Source organism: Rhipicephalus sanguineus, chromosome 8, assembly GCF_013339695.2.
Source record: "Rhipicephalus sanguineus isolate Rsan-2018 chromosome 8, BIME_Rsan_1.4, whole genome shotgun sequence".
Lineage (NCBI taxonomy): Eukaryota > Metazoa > Arthropoda > Arachnida > Ixodida > Ixodidae > Rhipicephalus > Rhipicephalus sanguineus.
Genome location: NC_051183.1, coordinates 29,501,855 through 29,521,093, shown reverse-complemented (window position 1 = coordinate 29,521,093; position 19,239 = coordinate 29,501,855).

Genomic DNA, 19,239 nt, shown 5'->3' with positions numbered 1-19,239 from the left:
GATTTTTTGTTTCGCAGTTCATCGGGTATTTCAGAAACTCCTTATTATCTTAATTGCATCATCAATTACAATTTCTCTTCAGTGAGCATCATTCAACGCTAAAGTTACTTCATTTGTGCTAATTGTAGCGGCGGACATTTACCGGTGGTGAAGCAAGTTTATTTTAGTCTACTGACGTATATTAGTGGTCTTTCACATTAGTCCCGACGTCGCCGATGGCAGTGAATAAGCGCAGACCCTGAGAAGAGACATCGTAATATCGGCGTCACACGGTCATTTTTGGTCGTGATCTGGGCTCATCGGGATCGAATATCTTTATAGTAATTGGGTCCTTGAAGCAAACTGTAAAATGGAGCCAATCCCGTTTGAGAAATTTGACCCTTCTCGGGCTTAATCGCGGTCAGTAGTGTGCTGTGTGACATGAGCGTAAGCTTTGAGTACAATTCTCACAAACCAGGCGCCAGCGTTATCTTTGAGTGGCTGCTACTATTCAATACTTCGTAGACAAGCTTAATTTTTCGTGAGCTGTAGAGTTTAAAGTAAGTGATACCTGTGGCTCGCTATTTGCATGGTCGCGCAATTGGTACAGCATGATATGCAATAACTGATCGGCAACTCACCAACCGGAACGTGCCGAGTAGTAGGTTCACCCCAATGGCGACATGAACCATGGTGCTGGGCGAGTTTTCCTCGCCAGCCTGGAAAATCGAGTAAAAACAAATTCTTCAGCTTCAGTAAGCATGTTATAAAGCAATCTGAAGTTCATATGGCAAACAGTTGCGAGAGTTTGTGGGGGTGCTATTACACCCCTGTAAGTTCGTTTTGTTCACATGGCGCCCGTGTGTCGTAGTTAGCTTAAACGCCGCAGAGCGAGAGGTGGGGCCGTGCTCCCGTGGCGCCACCTGATGGGAGCCAGGTTATGCAAGGTCATCCGGTGGGTAGTCCTTTCTCTTTTGGGTTTTGGCGCAGCCGTGGAAGGCAGACTCTCGAGGGAGATCCGTGAATACGATACCGCCGCTCGTCCCTCAGAACTCCCGCGCTGCATCGAACGTCGGCGACGCCACATTCGTGGTACATTTTATGCGTTTAGCTGTTTGTGTGTTGTATTAGCCTTCTATTGGGTTATTAACTTTAGTTGCACCTTGAAACGACGCCATGAGAGACTCTGTCCAAGAGACAGAAAACTCAGTCTGTTCTTTTTATTTATTTTGTATTCTATCTTAACATTTTATATAACTTTTTTTCTCTCTCTCTTTTCCTGTGTCTTTCAGTCCCCAATTCCCTTCACCGCGCGCAGTATCAAGTCAGCGATTTGCATACGCCGGCTAAATTCCCTGCTTTTCAATAAAGAGTTCTCTCTCTCTATCTCGCTCTCTTTGGCATGTTACTTATCATTTATTAGATTCGGCTGGCGAGCTCGCCGTTATGTAAAAGTTGTTAATAACTGCCAAAATGCTCCTTACACTACGGCGTTCACTGTACCCATTTGTTCCATGAGCGCGGTTCTTTCGTCCCCCCCACGCCCAAGTTGTACGTGCGTAGCTTATGTGGTCATGAGTGTCCAATCGACCCGTTAAGTCTCTGCATTCTTTTCACAACATACCTCCGCATTTCTGACACACGCTTTCGTAGTAATGTCATGTTTGTGTAGATATTTTCCGCGCAGCCAGCGATGTGCATCTTCGGAGGAGCGAAATATTTTTCTGGCGGAATAGGTTGCTGAGAAAAAAAAAAGTGTAAGATTGGGCACGTATTTAGGTTTTGGTACCAATAGCAGCAGTGTAAGCCTTTGTCCATGCACGCAGGCTGTCCACCTGTTTTGAAATACACAAATCTCATTTAGATGGAAAGAACGAAAGTAATGTTGACTGCTGCTGATTAGAGCAAGTCAGTGTATTTTTCCTAAATGAATAGCACACAATTTTTAATCAACTTTTGAAATATTGTAATTAACCCATAAGTGTAACTGAGAGCATTGTAGAAAGCTGGATCAGTCGTTTTCGGGCCGCTCTACAATTTTGCTATTAACGTTTTTGCTTCAATTTCAGTAAATGACAAGACGGTAAGTTAATGATAGGTATGTAACTAGGTTGGATGTAGAACATGTTCAACTTCCGCACAAGCTACATAGGAACCCTCTGTAATGTAGCAACCATCGTCGGGCCTACACAGGACCAGTTAGCGCTGCTTTGGAAGCTTTTTTCTTTCACTTATCATATGCAAACGACAGGGTTTGAGCGAATTTAACACTCCTATTATGTGCTACTACCAAATATCTGCCAAAAGGCGTTTAGTGGACAGCGTAATACCCGTCCTAGCGTCTGATGAAGAGAGCGAGGAACGGACTGAATTTACATTGTACCGAAACTAAATTTCTACCAACACGGGTCTGCTCGGGTCCCTTCTCCACTATGCTCGTTCTGTTGTGAACTAGAAACAATAGATCATTTATTTTTTCCGTGCAGGTGATTCAATATAGCATGAACAGCCTTGTTAGAAACACCTTTACGTGCTATTGCAATGCATTTACCTGTGCCTGCCATTTTGTCTTTTGGAGCCTCGATTTCTGGGTCCTCCAATGCGAAGGTATGCGTGGCTATACGAAATTATCTGAATGAAACCAATCTGTTAATTAGCTAAACGTTATTCTTATCTTTCTGTGTACACACACACACACACACACACACACACACACACACACACACACACACACACACACACACACACACACACACACTATATATATATATATATATATATATATATATATATATATATGTGTGTGTGTTGTGTGAGGACAAAGGATTTCTTTTTTTTCTGAACTTCGTCGAGCACCAAAATTTTCACTATATTTTTGTAACTGTTCTGTTCTATAAACTGCCTTATTAAGTTTTATAACATTACACGAAAGCACTTGATTCTTGGCCAATCCACCGCAGTGGGCGTTAGCCACAATTAATAGGTGAACAACAACACTTTACATGATGATTCATTAGTCGTAGAATTCATATGTGACCACTTTTACCTATATTATTCGTTTCTTGGCCAATCCCCCAGAGTGGGTGTGAGCCATTCATAAAGGCGATCATCATCATCTTCACCGAGCACTCGGTGTGGCTGTTGTACTTCTCTTGGTTTGGCGCACCCATCATAATACCCGTCACGTCACGTTATGACCTAATTATGTGTATCCCATCTGGCTCTGCCTTTAGGAATCATGTGTGAGCAAGCATTGTCGCAATGATGCGCATGAAATTTGAAAGTGTGTAGGTATGGAGATGAAATAGGCTGAACTGAGATAGTAGTAGATCGTTGGGAGATGCCTCCAGGTGGCGGCGACACGCGTACTAATTATGGCGATAATTACGATCATGCTAAGGATGATTGTGATTGTTGTCTCTCGCTCTGATTCGCTTTCCTTTCAGTCGCCTTGCGGCGTGCTGTACTGAGTGCCTCATTATCTCTAGAAACATTTGTCGTAAGCTTCGAGGCGTGAGTTAGTGAGTTATGCCCTGACACGTCGGGAAGGTTATGCACATTCAAGCTTTGGTGCGTGGCCCGCGCGAGCTGTGGCTTTTGTCTCAATTGGTCGCTTTTCAACCGCGAAGACAATAGCAGCTCGTTTTATGTAAGGAGGCACTAGATCATCGGTCGTCCTCAATCAATGAAACACTCATGTTGACACACAAAGGCACAGAGAAGTGAAGGTTAACGATGAAGAAAGCGGTAAGGGATCACGCTGCTGGTGCCGGTGATTCCCGTAAGCATTAACTGGCACAACGCGAAAGCAGCTCTACGTCTTTTCTCAAAGCTTTTGAAACTGCATGACCAAATTGCATTGCCTCGCGTCAAGCGAGACAGTGCCTGCATGATGGGTGCTTGGTTCAATCTCAAAAAGGCTATAGGTTGAAGGCCTAAAGCTAACGTTAATCGCGCCGAAGGTCGCAGGATCGAATTCCGGCCGCGGCGGCCGCATTTTCGTTGGAGGCGAAAATGCATGAGGCCCGTGTACCTAGAGGTGGCGCTCTTTAAAGAACCACAGGTAGTCTAAATTTCCGGACCCCTCCACTACGGCGTCCCTCATAATCATACTGTGGTCTTGGGACGTTAAACCGCAACAGTTATTCACGTTAACTGCACCGCAGAGCAGCAAACCATGAATCAAGTAAATGGTACTACCGCGTGGAAGCTCTTAATGACACTTTTTAGCCGCAAAAGAGCACATACACAGAGCAAAGAAACACACAACGACAGGACAGGTGGAAGCTCTTCCCTGGTATATAAGATGGACATAATTGAGAAGTACTGTACGCCCACATTTAGCTGTAAGCCTCGATATTTATCATCAACTCAATAAAGGTGGGACGCAGGGCTTCCGGCGACAGATTTTTGTCTTTGCGACACAGAAATGTATTGTACGAATATAGCCAGTTGTACTGCTGGGCCCTCGCGACCTATTTAAATGATAAGAATTCTTGCCCGACAGCAAAGTGACAGGAAGGCTGGACGTGCTACTTCGAGAGGCCCGAGCCCTGCCTAAATGAACTTACTCTTTTGATTCAAGAAAGCGCAGATTTAATGAACGCTTCCAGGACTGTATCAAATATCTAAGATTAGTAAAACAAGAAAAGTATCCCCAATAAATATCAGTTACATTACAAAAATTCATCGTAAAAACGAAGTAGCTTGTTTCAAACGAGTTTACCAGTGTATTCATAGATCGAAGTTGAAATTCTAAGTAATATTCATTTCTGACGTGGTTTCTCATTAGTTTTTTTCTAAGCATAATAGTTCAGTATGGTTGAACTGTTTTTCTTACAAAGAAAGCCCCGACCGATGGGCTTCCTGTTTGTGTGTGTGTGTGTGTTTTGTTGTTTTTTACGATTGGCACACCCGCATGCTTCAACGGGTTTACTTAGACTGGGAGGTAAACCGGGCCATGAGTTTGTTCGTCAGAAGAGATTGCTTCGGAGCGTGTAGGTTGAATGAATATTGCGACTGCGGGAGGCAAAGGCGTCTTTGTTATTAAGGAAGCTGTACTGCCCAGCATAAACAATTCTCTTACGCCTGTCGTTCAGCATCGCAAGGCTCATTATATGGAAAGCTCCGGGTAAGCCACTTCGAGTCTCTGCTAGAGTGGAAAGGCCAGGTAAGGTGAAGCGGATGTCGCCATAAACATTCCTACCAGCAAGCCGTGTCTGTACACGGGGAGAGACGTTAGGCCAGGACCGACAACGTCGCCAATGAGTGAATTACGTGCCTTCGAATATACGAAGCGGTTTCCGAACGCCGTTACCCACCACATGCGAAAAAAAATGTGTATCATATTTTGGCATCCCACGCAGAGGCTGTCCAGGTTTTTTTTCCCGCAATATTCTGTTTTCAGTTCGGTAGATTGCGGATTGTTTATCGACCGAGAGCTGTCAGAAATAAGTGTGGATATCGAAGTCCCTTCGGTTCCCTAAACATACGACGTTCTTTAAAAGTTTCATTAGTCTCCCTCGAAGATACATATCATCTGTTCCATATGTTCTCAACCTGTTTATTTTGCAATGTTCGAGACGTAGCAGCGGTAGAAAATATTTCGTAGTTCCTCTGACAGTAAGAGTTACGTGTTGACACAATTGTTTTTTTTTCTTCTTGCCTTGGCGAAAAGTACCTGCTCTCGGATGCCGAGTTGCCGTGACTCTTTAGATGTCAGGAAACCATTAACGATGTTGAAACATCTCAGAGGAGCACCGAAATAATGTTAGAGAAAGTTCAGTCATGTTACAGATGATAATTGAAATTCGCCTGCAGCAAAAGCAGGAGCCAGCAGTCTTATTCTAGCATGATCACACGTATTGATTCATTCGTTTTTATATATCTGCATATCTCTATTTCCATCTCTATTAGGATAGTTGTAGAGAATAAGAAATTCACCGCATCAAGGAATTGTCTACTGCACTTTGGGAGCGGCAGAAAGATATGCACTTGTAATTGTAAAGAGGTAACCCAAAACCCGTCCCTTGTGATAATTTATTTTGCTCGGCATCTTTTTATAGCGACAGTTTCAAAGGAGCAACAATCAAAGTATTGGATTTCTTATTTTGCTACGTGCGTAGTTCGCCTAAACCACACGGTCCAAATATTATGCGACGTTATTCAATCTGCGAGCTTAATCGTTTAAGAAAACTGCGTTGCAATGGTCGCAAGGTGGGGTGAATAAATGTAAATAGAGTACGGCCCGTACATATTTTGCAGTGGTTCGTAATAAAATGCGCCAACATTGTTACCGAAGCTGTACTAGAGAATGTGCACTCTTAAGGGCCAATTTTACAGGTGTAAAGTTTCGCTATCGAAGACCAGTGTGGCGAATAAATTAGTCTTCGTTCTTCTCGTGGATTTATTTATTTATTTATTTATTTATTTATTTATTTATTTATTTATTTATAAATAGGCATTATTGTAGGGGGTTAATTACACATGTAAAATTGTAATAAAAATGTGACGAATCAGCAGTATGAAAATCATAGAATTGCAGACATCGTGGTAAAAGACCATATAAATGCAGACGTCGTGGTAAAAGAGACGACACAATCAAAGGAAAACGTAAGACATCCCATTTAGAAATATTCGAGGTAATATTTAAATGGATTTATAGACAGTTCTCTATGACAGAACAAAATTTGGTGGAGATACTATTTCGTCGGGAAGCAGATTCCATTCTTCACTTGTTGGAGGAAAGAATGAAAACTTTAAAAGCTTTATACGACACTTTCAGGGACCTATTTTTTGGAATTATCGCGTCTTTTAGACTGATACTGAGGTGGTTTTAACTGTGTTCTTACCCATTCCGGTGTTACCACTGCAGATGTTATGTAAAAGCTTCGAGAATTGAAAAATGAGCATGTAAATATGCCTCTCACGTGATGCAAGCATGCACAGTTCGTGACTTCTTTCCTAAATTGTGATGAGTGCGGCAGTATACGTCAAGAAAAAACGCATGGCAAGAAGCTTCGTAGAAATTCAACATAAAACATGCGAATAAATGGGACAACGTGCACTTATCGTCGCCGATAATTTGATATAACAGACGGTCGTTACCTTCCTGGTAATAATAAATCACGCCTGCGCAACTGCTTCTCTACAGCCTATACAAAATCGTTCTTTTAGGCAGTTACAAATGCGAGGTTATGGGTTGCTGTTGAAGTCTGAAACAGAATTCAATGTACCAGCTATATCTAGCGCGGTCGCATTGGTGTTTTCCGTTGCGGTGAGCTCACTCTGTTTATTTAGATCGATTGCAAACGACGTACTTCTTACTATTTGAATGTCCGGTAGGATTTAAGTTTGCTTGAATGATTTTGGTAGCTTTCCTCCATTGTTGTTTCGACGTTCAAGATCTATTCGTCTAGTGAGAGTCAATTGCATTTATTTTATTTTCACTTGCCTTAGTTGACAATGTATCATGCACGGAATGAAGAAAACCATAGGTTATAGCTATGCATGTCGTTCAAGAAAAAAAAGCATTAATATAAGCCCAAAGCCTCAATGTGCAATTTTTTCGAACAGACTACTCAGTGAACATAAATCCAGCCTGTTGGCCCGAGAAAATTTCATTGAAGCGCCAGGTTTTCAATAACTGTTTCCTACATTTAGGCAATTTTACTCACTGCTGCTACGCATTGTCGGAATGCAATCGACACCCTAATGTCACCAGTATTGTAATGACTCCATTGTTTAAAGTTTACAATAATTGGTGTGCATGATCATCTCTTCTCTCGACTAGTGGATATGGAAATACGAATAAATGATGAAGACCGTGAATGAACGTTTCATTATTTTCATTTTCCACACTTTCAGTGTACAAAATATACGTGCGTATTTAACACCAACTTTCCACACAATAAATTCTTTGAAGCACTATCAGTAGTTCTTCAGGAGAGAGTTCAAAGTAACTCTAGACAATGAATTATCTGTGGATAATCAATAAAAATGAGGGCTTACCTAAGAAAGCAACTCCTTTGTTTCGCCGTATGCAAATTTTTGACGTTTAACCAACAGCTGGTGCCGTCTAGAGTGACACAGCGCAGCCAGGGTAAGTCGTTGACACGCACCAAGAAAGAAGGTAGCAGCGCAAGAAGAGAAAATTTGATGGGTCTCCCGCACACAGTCCACAGCAACGCTTCTTTGCTTGTAGGTGTTCGATAACCAGACCGAAAAGAATAAAACGATCACTCGTCGACAGAGCACATCATGGCAACTTCGACCTTGGCACCGATGATAAATGAGGTAGACGACAACGTCTTTAGCGGAATCTCTCAAAACGTCAGTCTTCACACAACGGATGCGTAGCTGTCCTCACTTCTTCCGGGCCTCAGCTGCTCCGCAAGACGGTGCCGCCGCCACCCCCAAAACCACACAATGCCGAGCTCTCGAAAGCCTCTGTTGTACCCTCGTGCTATTGTCGGCACATGCGACAAAAGGAGCCGCCAAAGAAAAGAGACGACAGGGGCACGTCACAAAGTGTTCGCAGGAAATAATTACTCAGTTACTGTTCCCGAAAGGCACGATGCTTCTCACTCAAGGCGGTAGCCTGTTGAGAGTTAGATGCGAAGCGAGACGACGATCGGTCCAAATAGAAGAGTGCGAGGATTCAACGAGCCAAAAACTAGAGGTCCGTCTTCATTCAAATTTACGGCGTCTTCTTCAGAGGTGTCTTCACGACCAACAGGTGCCGAACGCTTCGAGGCCTAGCTCATGGCTGTACGTCGAGCGAGAGCTCTTTCTTTTTTCGGGACCCCGACTCGTCGTCGAAGTGTTGTGACTGACGTCGCATAACACACGCGGCCAGGACTTCAAGGCGGTGGGTCTGAATGCGGGCCCGTATGTGGGAGAGGGAGAGACAGATCGGGGTGAGGAGGAGATGACAGCGGTTACAGGAAGACAAAAGATGTTATCGAAACACAGAAGGGGACGCGAACCCTTTGCGCCACATTAAGAGACAACGTTATGAGGTGCCATAGAGGGTCGCCCGTTGAAGACTCAGACAACAGTTGCACTTCTCTGCGTCTCCGCCTACGCTTTCCTCTTTGTAACTTCGTTCTCAGTTCCCTTTCCGCACGCCCTTTCCCTCGCTCTTCCTACGCACGTGTATCGACGCAAGCTCGGCGGCAGCCACAGACGTGCGCATCAGGTTAGCAACAAAAACCAAGAAAAAAGAGAAAACTTGCAATCGTTTTGAATGGGCCAATCAAGAGGAAGGCAGAGGGAAAGGGGGAGTGGGTGTCTTTGGGACACGCACGGGTGCCTTATAGACGGAGGCAGGCGGTGTGATTTACGGGACGTAGCATGCAGGTGACGGCGTATGTGTCGGTCGTGTGCGTGCGTGGTCTTTCTTCCGCGTGCGTTCTATGCCGATCTCCCTTTTCCCAACCTCTTTTGCTGCTTCTGAGGCCACGTTCACGCCAATTCTACAGGACGCGCCGGTGACGTCAGCGGATCAGTTGATTAACAGAGCAGTCACGACGATATGGGTGTAAGGCATCTCAAGTCATGAACATCGCACGCGAAACATTGCTCTTCGCGTATGTACAGGATAAGTCCGTGCTTTCCATAGTGTTGTGTGGTCCTTTCAGATAGAGGGACTATCCGAATTCCATAGATGTACAATTGCTTGGCATGTGCATACTGTATTACCGATTTTAATCTCATTTCTTGGCCTACAAAAACGCACATAGGCGGAGGTGTACCGCTTGTAAACTCCAGGATGTGGGTTCAATTCCCGGCCGTGGCAGCCCCTTTTCAATGGTGAGAAATGCAAAAAGACCCACCTGCCTAAATTTAGGTTCACCGACAGTGTCAAAATCTATCCAGACTCTCCAAAACTACGGCGTGTACCTCGTGATTCTATCATGATTTTGGCGCGTGAATTCGACTCGCATTCAAACAAGCGGACTCCTTCGTAAAATCGCGCATTTTGCGTCATTGTTTCAGAGTTAATTATGAAATAGACGAAACGATTAGCACGTGGATGCCATTAGGCAGCTGTTCTGGTAACTCCTCATCCAGGCAAGCGAGTTATGTCTAGGCTTTGTTTCCGAATCCGTCAGAACAATTAGGCATTCTGTCCTTACCATGCATCCACTTCTTCAGCTCAAGTAATCATTACTGTCGGAGAGCGCAACACCTGTTCATTAGGGCCGATGCGATGACGAGAAGAGAAACATAAATCTCCTTAAGCTTAGACAAGAAACGGGCTTGTTTCGTTTCTACATTCCGGCTACCGTGCTGCAAGATTCCTGGCATAACCCCGTAAAGGAAAAAGGTATGACAACACCCATAGACCGCTTTTTTTCTGCATAATCACCGGCTTTTCTTATGTCCATTGATTTGGTCGACATGAATAGCACATGTGTTTGAAGCCTACAGGGGCGACTGTTCAGAAGCGCCATTCAGTTCATTCTAACCTGTATGGCGTGGACACCCTTATCATCAGCATCACCGTAATGAATGTTACTTTATTTTCACCCCGCAGGGGCGTCTGCGCAAGCAGGCGTTTGGTGTGTAGCGACACCACGGACACGAGCTAATGGGGGTTCGGCCCCTCCCACGCCTAGCCGTGCGTGGCTGTGCCGTGTCCGGGGAAAAGGGGATCCTGGGGGTTGAGCCAACGCCGGGTGCTTGGACCTTTAAGGCCTCCTGGCAGAGGCAACACGCCCCTTTGGCCCCGGCTTCACGTAGACGGCACCCCTGGGCTGACCCACCCAGGGGAAATCGGCAGTCGCCTTTTCCTATCTCTCTCCTCACTTCTTCGTCTTTCTCTCCCACTTTCAATCTGTCCTGTCGTCTTCTCCCTTCCTTTTACCTCCGTTTCTCCCGGCGGCGAGGGTTAACCTTGTGTGGTGGTCCTACCTTGGGTACACCATATTCGGTTATAGCAACGATGTACAGTTGGCACGGCAGGGCTTGCTCCACCACAACCCCTGCTGTGTCCCCTTGTTGGGCTCGGTGGTGGGTGACTGGCATTGTTGCCGAACAATGTACTCATTTAATGGGATCGTCCAATCTTTTCGCAAATGATCGCCCCCCGAAACGGGGGCGCACCGATGTAACCGCTGAAATCCTCCAGAAAAAGAAAGACAACTTCCCCAAGTATCACGTCATCCACTGTGAGAACGCCGACAAAAAAGCCCGTAACATTTCACCTTTCCTAGTGTCAAGGTGCCTCACTGAGACCATCGGGAGCGGCTACAAAGCCACCAAGATGGTCAGTGGGGATCTGCTGGTTGAAGTTAAAGATAAGTCGCAGTAACAAAAATTGACGAACCTTGTGGCGTTTGGGGAAAAACCGATAACTGTCACCGCCCACAGAACAATGAATACGGTGAAGGGTGTCGTATCAGATGATGACCTCATGGACCTTACTGATGACGAACTCCTGGCCGGCTGGAAGGATGAGAATGTTGTACAGGTACAACGAATAAAAATCAGGCGAGACAACAGGGAAATACTCACTAGGCACATAATCGTTACCTTCAACTCTAGCACACTTCCAGACGAAATAGAAACAGGCTACTTGAATTTGCACGTCAGACCATACATTCCGAACCCAAGGCGCTGCTTCAAGTGCCAAAGGTTTGGCCATGCATCACAGAGCTGCCGAGGGCAGCTTACTTGTGCTAAGTGCAGTGCTACGGGACACTCTGCTGATGACGACTGCAATGCTGAAGCTCACTGTGCAAATTGTGATGGTGACCACCCGGCGTACTCGAGATCCTGCACAGCTTGGAGAAAAGAGAAGGAGATCATCACTATCAAATTTAAAGAAAACATAAGCTTCCGCGAAGCCAGACAGCGTCTCTCACCGTACCTTGCTAAAAAGCCATCATTCGCCGAAGTGGTGCAACGGGGGCCAGCACCACAACGGCATCAGGCGGCCGTCCAGGCCACGCGTAGTGCGCTGAGGCGACCGCCCCTCGCCCCCACGGTAGGAGCAGCCACGGCTGCCCTACCCTCCCCTAACGCGGCCACACTGGAGGCCTCTCCTAGACCTGGCACCAGCCGGGACAGCTCAGAGGCCAAAGAGGTCCTGCCGACCTCTTCTCTGGTGGGGTCAAAGGCCTCGCCTGCCAAGACGAAGCCTACACAACGCCATCATCGCTCGCTAGAGCAACTGTCCGACGTCTTGCACGAGGCGATGGACACTACTTCTAGCCCAGCGGTGCAGGCAGCGCCTAAGGAGCGGCGAGACACTCTCGGCCGCTCCAAAAAAAGCAAAACCCCAATTACAGGGCCAGAAAAGGGTCCTGTAAAATAAGTGAACCTGCACCATTTTCGAACTCGCATTTTTTAGTTCTTTTAGAAGCAAGTCACCTTCCATTCTACTATATCCTACTCACTTGCTCTTCGATTTTTAAACTTTCACATTCAACATGGCTTTTATGATTCATTGGAACTGTAGAGGGCTTTTAAACAATTTTGGTGACGTAAAAGAAATACTACACGACTTTTCTCCTGCAGCCTTGTGCCTTCAGGAAACCAGCCTAGGTGATCGATATCAAAACATCCTAAAAGGCTTCACTGTTGTGCGGCGCGATCTTGCGCAGGCAAGCCGATTGTCGGGCGGTGTGGCTGTTGTTGTTAAAGGTGGTATAGCAGTGAGAGAAATTCATATTAATAGTCATATAGAGGCCGCCGCCGTTACCATTTTAGCGCACAAAACCATCACCGTCTGTTCCCTCTACATTCCACCCCACACGCAATTCACCGTAAGCGATTTAGAATTAATTTTACACCAACTACCCGAACCTTTTGTGATAGCAGGTGATTTTAATGCACATAACACGCTTTGGGGTAGTAAAACAGTTGACTCTAGAGGACAAACACTTGAAGATTTTATTTTAGCCAACGATGTTTGTCTTTTAAATTCTGGCGCTGCCACTTACTGCTCCCCAAGTTCAGGAGCTATGAGCTGCCTGGACCTTGCGCTATGCTCTCCAGCGCTGTTCACAGATTTTAAATGGAAGGTAATAGATAATCCATACGGTAGTGACCACATGCCTGCACTCATCAGTCTAACCACAGCACTTCCTACCATACCATCCAGACCACGCCGCTGGCGACTTCATTTGGCAGACTGGGCTCTCTTTACCGATCAAGCCAGTCTGGATAAAGAGAGTCTAGATAATCTGAGTGTAGATGAAATGAATGAAAGGATTACAACGTGTATAATCGCGGCAGCAAATAGAGCTATCCCTCAGTCTTCTGGTTGCTTAAAAAAGAATTTGAAGCCCTGGTGGACGCACGAATGTACAGAAGCCAAAAAACTCCAAAACAAAGCCTGGGGTATCTTCCGGAGGTACCCGACGTACGATAACCTCATCTCCTTCAAAAAGGCGAAAGCGAAAGCTAGATATGTTCGTAGGCAAGCCGAGAAAATCTCCCGGCAAAACTACGTTTCATCCATAAACAGCTCGGTCACATCCAAAAGAATGTGGGATCAGGTTCGCAAGTTCAATGGCAACTACGCTGCCTATACCATCCCCTTTCTTTCAACAACAGGTACTCAGACATCCCTACAGGAACAGGCAGATCTATTAGGGCTTCACTTTTACAACATATCTAGCTCAGCAAACTATTCAGAAACGTTCTTAAGGCACAAGCAATCTATAGAAAAACAAAAGCTTCCTACTGCAGGTTTCTTAGACTTGCCATACAATGCGCCTTTAACCATCCATGAACTGAACACAGTACTCTCTACAGGTAAAAAAACAGCGCCTGGTCCTGACACAATACACTATGCAATGCTCGCCCACCTGTCGCCAAAAACAGTCGATGCCCTTCTGTTTCTCTTCAACGTTACTTGGCAAACTGGTCGAATGCCCACGGATTGGAAGAAGGCCATTATAATCCCATTCCTAAAAACGGGAAAAGATTCTACATCAGCAAACAGCTATAGGCCAATCGCACTTACAAGTTGTCTTGCAAAAACCTACGAGAGTGTCATTAACATCAGGCTTACGTACGTCCTCGAAACAGAAAACTCACTAGACATCCACCAATGTGGGTACAAAAAAGGTAGTTCAACAATTGACCACCTAGTTCGGCTTGAAAACACAATACGAGAAGCTTTCCTACACAAACAACACTGCCTAGCAGTATTTTTTGATCTTCAAAAAGCCTACGATACTACTTGGAGGTATGGTATTTTACGAGACTTGGCGGATGTAAGAATCCGCGGTAGAATGCTTAACTGTCTCTCCGACTTTTTGTCCAACCGAACCTTCCAGGTCCGCCTTGGCGTGACACTTTCTCGTGTATTTACTCAAGAAAACGGTGTACCTCAGGGGTGCGTTCTGAGCACTACACTTTTTGTTGTGAAAATGAACTCTGTAAACAAAGTTATACCATCCACACTGATGCATTCTCTGTACGTTGATGACCTCCGGATTGCGTGCCGCGCGTCTAACGTGGTGACATGTCAACGACAGATTCAAATCACGTTGAACAAACTAACACAATGGGCGGAGAAAAACGGCTTCTGTTTCTCCGGGGAAAAGACAGTTGCCGTAGTGTATTCTCAGAAAAGAGGCTTGCAGCCGGACTCAATTCTTGAACTGAATGAAACAGTCTTACCAGTTAAACAAGAGCACAAGTTTCTAGGAGTCATATTTGACAAGAAACTCAACTTTCTATCACACATTACCAGTCTAAAAATTAAAGCGACTAGGGCACTCAATGTCCTCAAAGTTCTGTCGCGGAAGCGGTGGGGCGCTGATCGTAAGTGCCTACTGAACATATATCGTTCATTGGTGCGTAGCAAATTAGATTATGGAAGTATAGTTTACGGTTCAGCAAGACAATCCTACCTCAAGAGACTCGACCCCGTACATAACAAAGGGATACGCTTGGCAACCGGTGCATACCGGACCTCGCCGCTTCCCAGCTTGTACTCCGAGAGTAACGAACCGGCACTGGACAGCAGACGAACGCAGCTAATGCTTATGTCTTAAGAGTTCGCTCATCGCCAAACCACATATGCTACAACGTTACCACACACTGTGACAAACGACTCCATTACACAAACAAACCAAACGCAAGAAGGCCACTTATACTCAGATTCGAAGAAAAATGTCGCGAGTGTAACGTCCCTACAGATGCCCTTTCTGTTACTAAAAGGCCAAGAAGGCTGCCTCCCTGGAAAAACTTTATGCAGTTTCTTGACCTCTCATTGACACATCTCAAAAAACAAGGTACACCACGTGAACACATATTGCAAGAATTTCGCATCGTTCAAGAAAGGTACAGCACATACAAAGAATTTTACACTGACGGCTCCAAAACGGCTAGCTATGTCGGTAGCAGTGTCGTCCAAGGTGCGTGGGAAGAAACAGTCAGATTACCACAGTTTGTTTCAGTTTTTACTGCTGAGTGTTATGCCTTGTGGATGGCAGTAAAAAGAATTGAAAGTGCTAGATACAAGAAAGCAATACTTTTTACGGATTCCTTGAGTGCATTGAAGGCCCTCCATATACGCTCTCAATACGAACCCTTCATTGGCGACATTTTAAACGTATTATCGCGTCTAAGTGAAGGACAAAATATCCGGTTCTGCTGGGTCCCAAGTCACGTCGGGATACCCGGAAATGAAAGGGCAGATCAGTGCGCAGCAGCAGCAAAGAACTTAAGTATCTCGCAAGTAAATGTTCCCGTTAGGGATAGTATCCGCGCGATCCGTACAGCGCTAACATCTAAATGGCAACGGGAATGGAATATGACAGGCAACAATAAACTTCAACTAATCAAGCCATTCCTAAGTGAATGGAAGTCATGTTACCACCAAGAACGTTTTATCGAAGTAATCCTGTGCCGTCTTCGAATTGGTCACACGCACATCACCCATAATTACTTGTTAAAACAAGAAGAACAGCCACCATGTGATAAATGCGATGAACCTCTAACAGTGTTGCACATCTTGCTTACATGCGCACATTTGGAAGCACATCGAAGAAAACATTTTTACACCTTGTACAAGTTACGCATTCCACGTCACCCCATGTTCCTTCTAGGAGATGATGCGCTGATACCCCTAACTGACGTTGTCAACTTCCTGGATGACACCAAATTTCTAAATAAGTTATAAGAAGCACGCCATCGTATTTGTACGGTACAGGTCTGCAAGATTCACGAACCTGTGTGGCCACAGCACGGCCTCTTGCGAGAGGTCAGTGCTGTGACAGCTTCTTTTGAACACAGCACTTGCCTCCTGTCCCTTGCGCACAAGGACACAGGTGAGGCGGGAGTGCTGGAGCGATCCCCTTACATTTTTCGACAAAAATCACCTCACGCACATACCATACCCATTGACCACGCCATGTACCATGTCCATAATTTTAAAAGTATATACATTACGCGAATGTTTTTAGGTCTCTCTACAGCCGCACAACCTTATTCATTTTATTCCATTAGTCATCGTTAACCACGCATTCATAGTCATGACTATTGTAAAGGAAAAATCACTTGGACGACGAAGCACAATTTTCCCTGACTGACGGAGTTACTCCCTCAGAGAAAATAATTTTTCTATCAGACCTTCACAGCACAATGTATGCCGAGCTAACTAGCGACGTTTTCTTTTGCTCTTTTTTCTCTCCTTTTTTCTTTTCACCATGTGGCTGGCGCAGCATAGCCTTAGTTGCTTTTGCGCCACTAAACCCAACATAACTAACTAACTTTATTTTCAAGGAATCTCACATAGAAATCGTTAAACTTACATCTGTTAACTTTCATGCGAATGTTTCTAATGTTCACATATTTTCATTTCACTGCACAGGCCACGCGTCGTGGTAGCTTAGTGGCTCAGATGCTACACTGCTGAGCTTGAGGAGGCTGGCGTGATTCCCGGCATTCGCGGCCACGTTCCGATGGCCGCGAAATCCAATATTGGAAGCGGCCCATATCTTTACCTAAGGTGTCTCGTAGTGGGACTCGCCCCTCGGCGTTCGTGTGCTCTTTCGTATTTCTTGGGTAAACGTTGGGTTTCGTCGCGCTGCCGGAACGGATCTTAGAGGCCACGTAGAAAGGAGCGCGTGGTTGAGACCTGCTCCGCCACGTGACGCAACGATCGCAGATGCTCACAAGAAAACCACCTGCTCTTTGAATGAACATATTCAATTTTCATTAATTATCCTGAATGTAAAAGGGCATGTTCATAATGTACAGCGCCATCTGCCTGCAATCCCGTAAGCTCAATCCGCCATGTTTTGTTGGGCGCGAGAACGAAACCTGTCGCATATCGCAACCTCTCAGGTGCTAGCTACTAGTTTTTTATCTTCGTTCTACGATGACTTACCAATGCTTCTTGCGCTGTTCAGGCAACGAGAGAGCTCTGGCAATGTAAGGGCTCGCTCGTTGCTCGCTGACAATGCACGAGCGAGCCCTGACAACGTAACACAATTTTAATCGGATTTATCAGTTACCTGAATCAAGAAAAAGAATTTACCGACGCGAACGTGTTTCGTCAACAACGAGATCGGCAGTGAGCTTTGGTTCGGAAATGACCGGTGTGCGCAAAAGCGCTCATCAACCTCAGTTCTTATTTCTCCGTGCAATTTAGTTACTCGCCTGCAACATAAGCTTCTGCGGTGACATCGGGGACATTGAACATTTTATTTGGCTTTGCCCGCAGTTTGATGTTGAAAGGGCAGCGATGGTGTGCACCTTGCAAAAAGATTGTCGCAGGCACCGGACATTTGAAGACGTCATTTTTCCTGAAGCGCCAGCGGCAACGAGGAGAAGCGTGCAACGAATTTTGTTGGTCTTCCTGCGAGACACTGGGCTGTTCAGCACATGGTGACAAAGCCCTACAATTCAGGAGATGCTCAGGCGGAACAATTGCCGGTCATGCAGGCCAGGCTAACCCCGCCTGCTGCAACATCACCACCACCACCACCACCAGCTAGGCTTGCAGAACAATATATTAAGCTATATGCATTTAAAAAAAAACTGCCGACGTCGCACACGCGCGAGAGACCATGATTGGTCAACATTAGCTTGTCGGTGTTGCAGATTGACGAAAGCAATGATTTACGCATATAAACGTATGTAGGCAGTGCCACAGACACTTCTGCGCGCATCCGCGGTAAATCAGTGCCGGCACACGACTCCAACAGGCATTTCTTTGCAAGCTTCGCAAGGCAGTGTGCGTCGAAGTACGTAGTGTGCAAGCCGCGTCTGCCCTCCGCTTTACACCCCATTTTATTATTATTTTGCTTTCTTCAGTCAGCGTGCGCTGCGATCACGGAGCGAAGAGTTAGGGAGCCGTACAGTAGATGGAGCTGTTTTTTCGGTAGATCATCGCACTTATCTTTCCTCTGATCGTGTGCGCTCGCGCGCCTCGGTGCATAACCATGGAGGCGCAGTACTGCACGCCTCTGTTACAGTTCTAGTACACTCTACCTCTGTCGCATGCGAAAGCAAAGAGCGCAATTTTTTAAAAAGATATGTCAATGAACGCACAGGTATAGCGTTCAAGCAAACCAGACCGACAATACTAAATCCGCGTGATCGATTACGACCACAAAATATTATAAACAACCAGTGTGCAGTAAAAGACCATTACTGGGGCCGCTCTTTTTGTATACCGTTCAAACGCGCGATCAGTAATTTTTTCTTTGGTTTGCGGCGCATCGCTCATGCACATGTCCATGCCTTGTTTATTTCGAATGAACTGCAACACACGTTGCTGTGGAGGGTGTAGAGATACTTGTGGCTAAAGAAATGAGCCGACGAAAGCAGCACAGCGTTGCACAGGTCGCGCAGAAACAACGTGGTGTCGACATTTGGCGAGTCTGTGTATAAAATCACAGCAGGTGCGAGGTCATCCTAGAAATTCGACAGTCACACCTCGTCTGTAACGAACACGTTTCTTGAACGCCTACCTCAGATCGTAAGCGCACGCCACTAGAGAACAGCAGTTTGGCTTTGCGAAGCGGTGCGCTTCTTGCAGCTGCCACCCGGATGAGTTTCTGAGCTCACAGAGCTCCGATACTGCTTTATCGTCAATTTGTGGCAGCACAGTGAGGTCCGCTGACCGTTCGGCGGTGGATGACAAAAGAAACAGCCGCATTTTCTTGGTCCGAGAGGTTCGCCAGCGTCTGCGGCTCAGCCTCTCCGTGGGCTGTCCTTATGGAGACGCTAGCTGACGAACAAAAAATGGCGGACGCGCCCAGTGTTACCGGAGCACCAAGCATTATG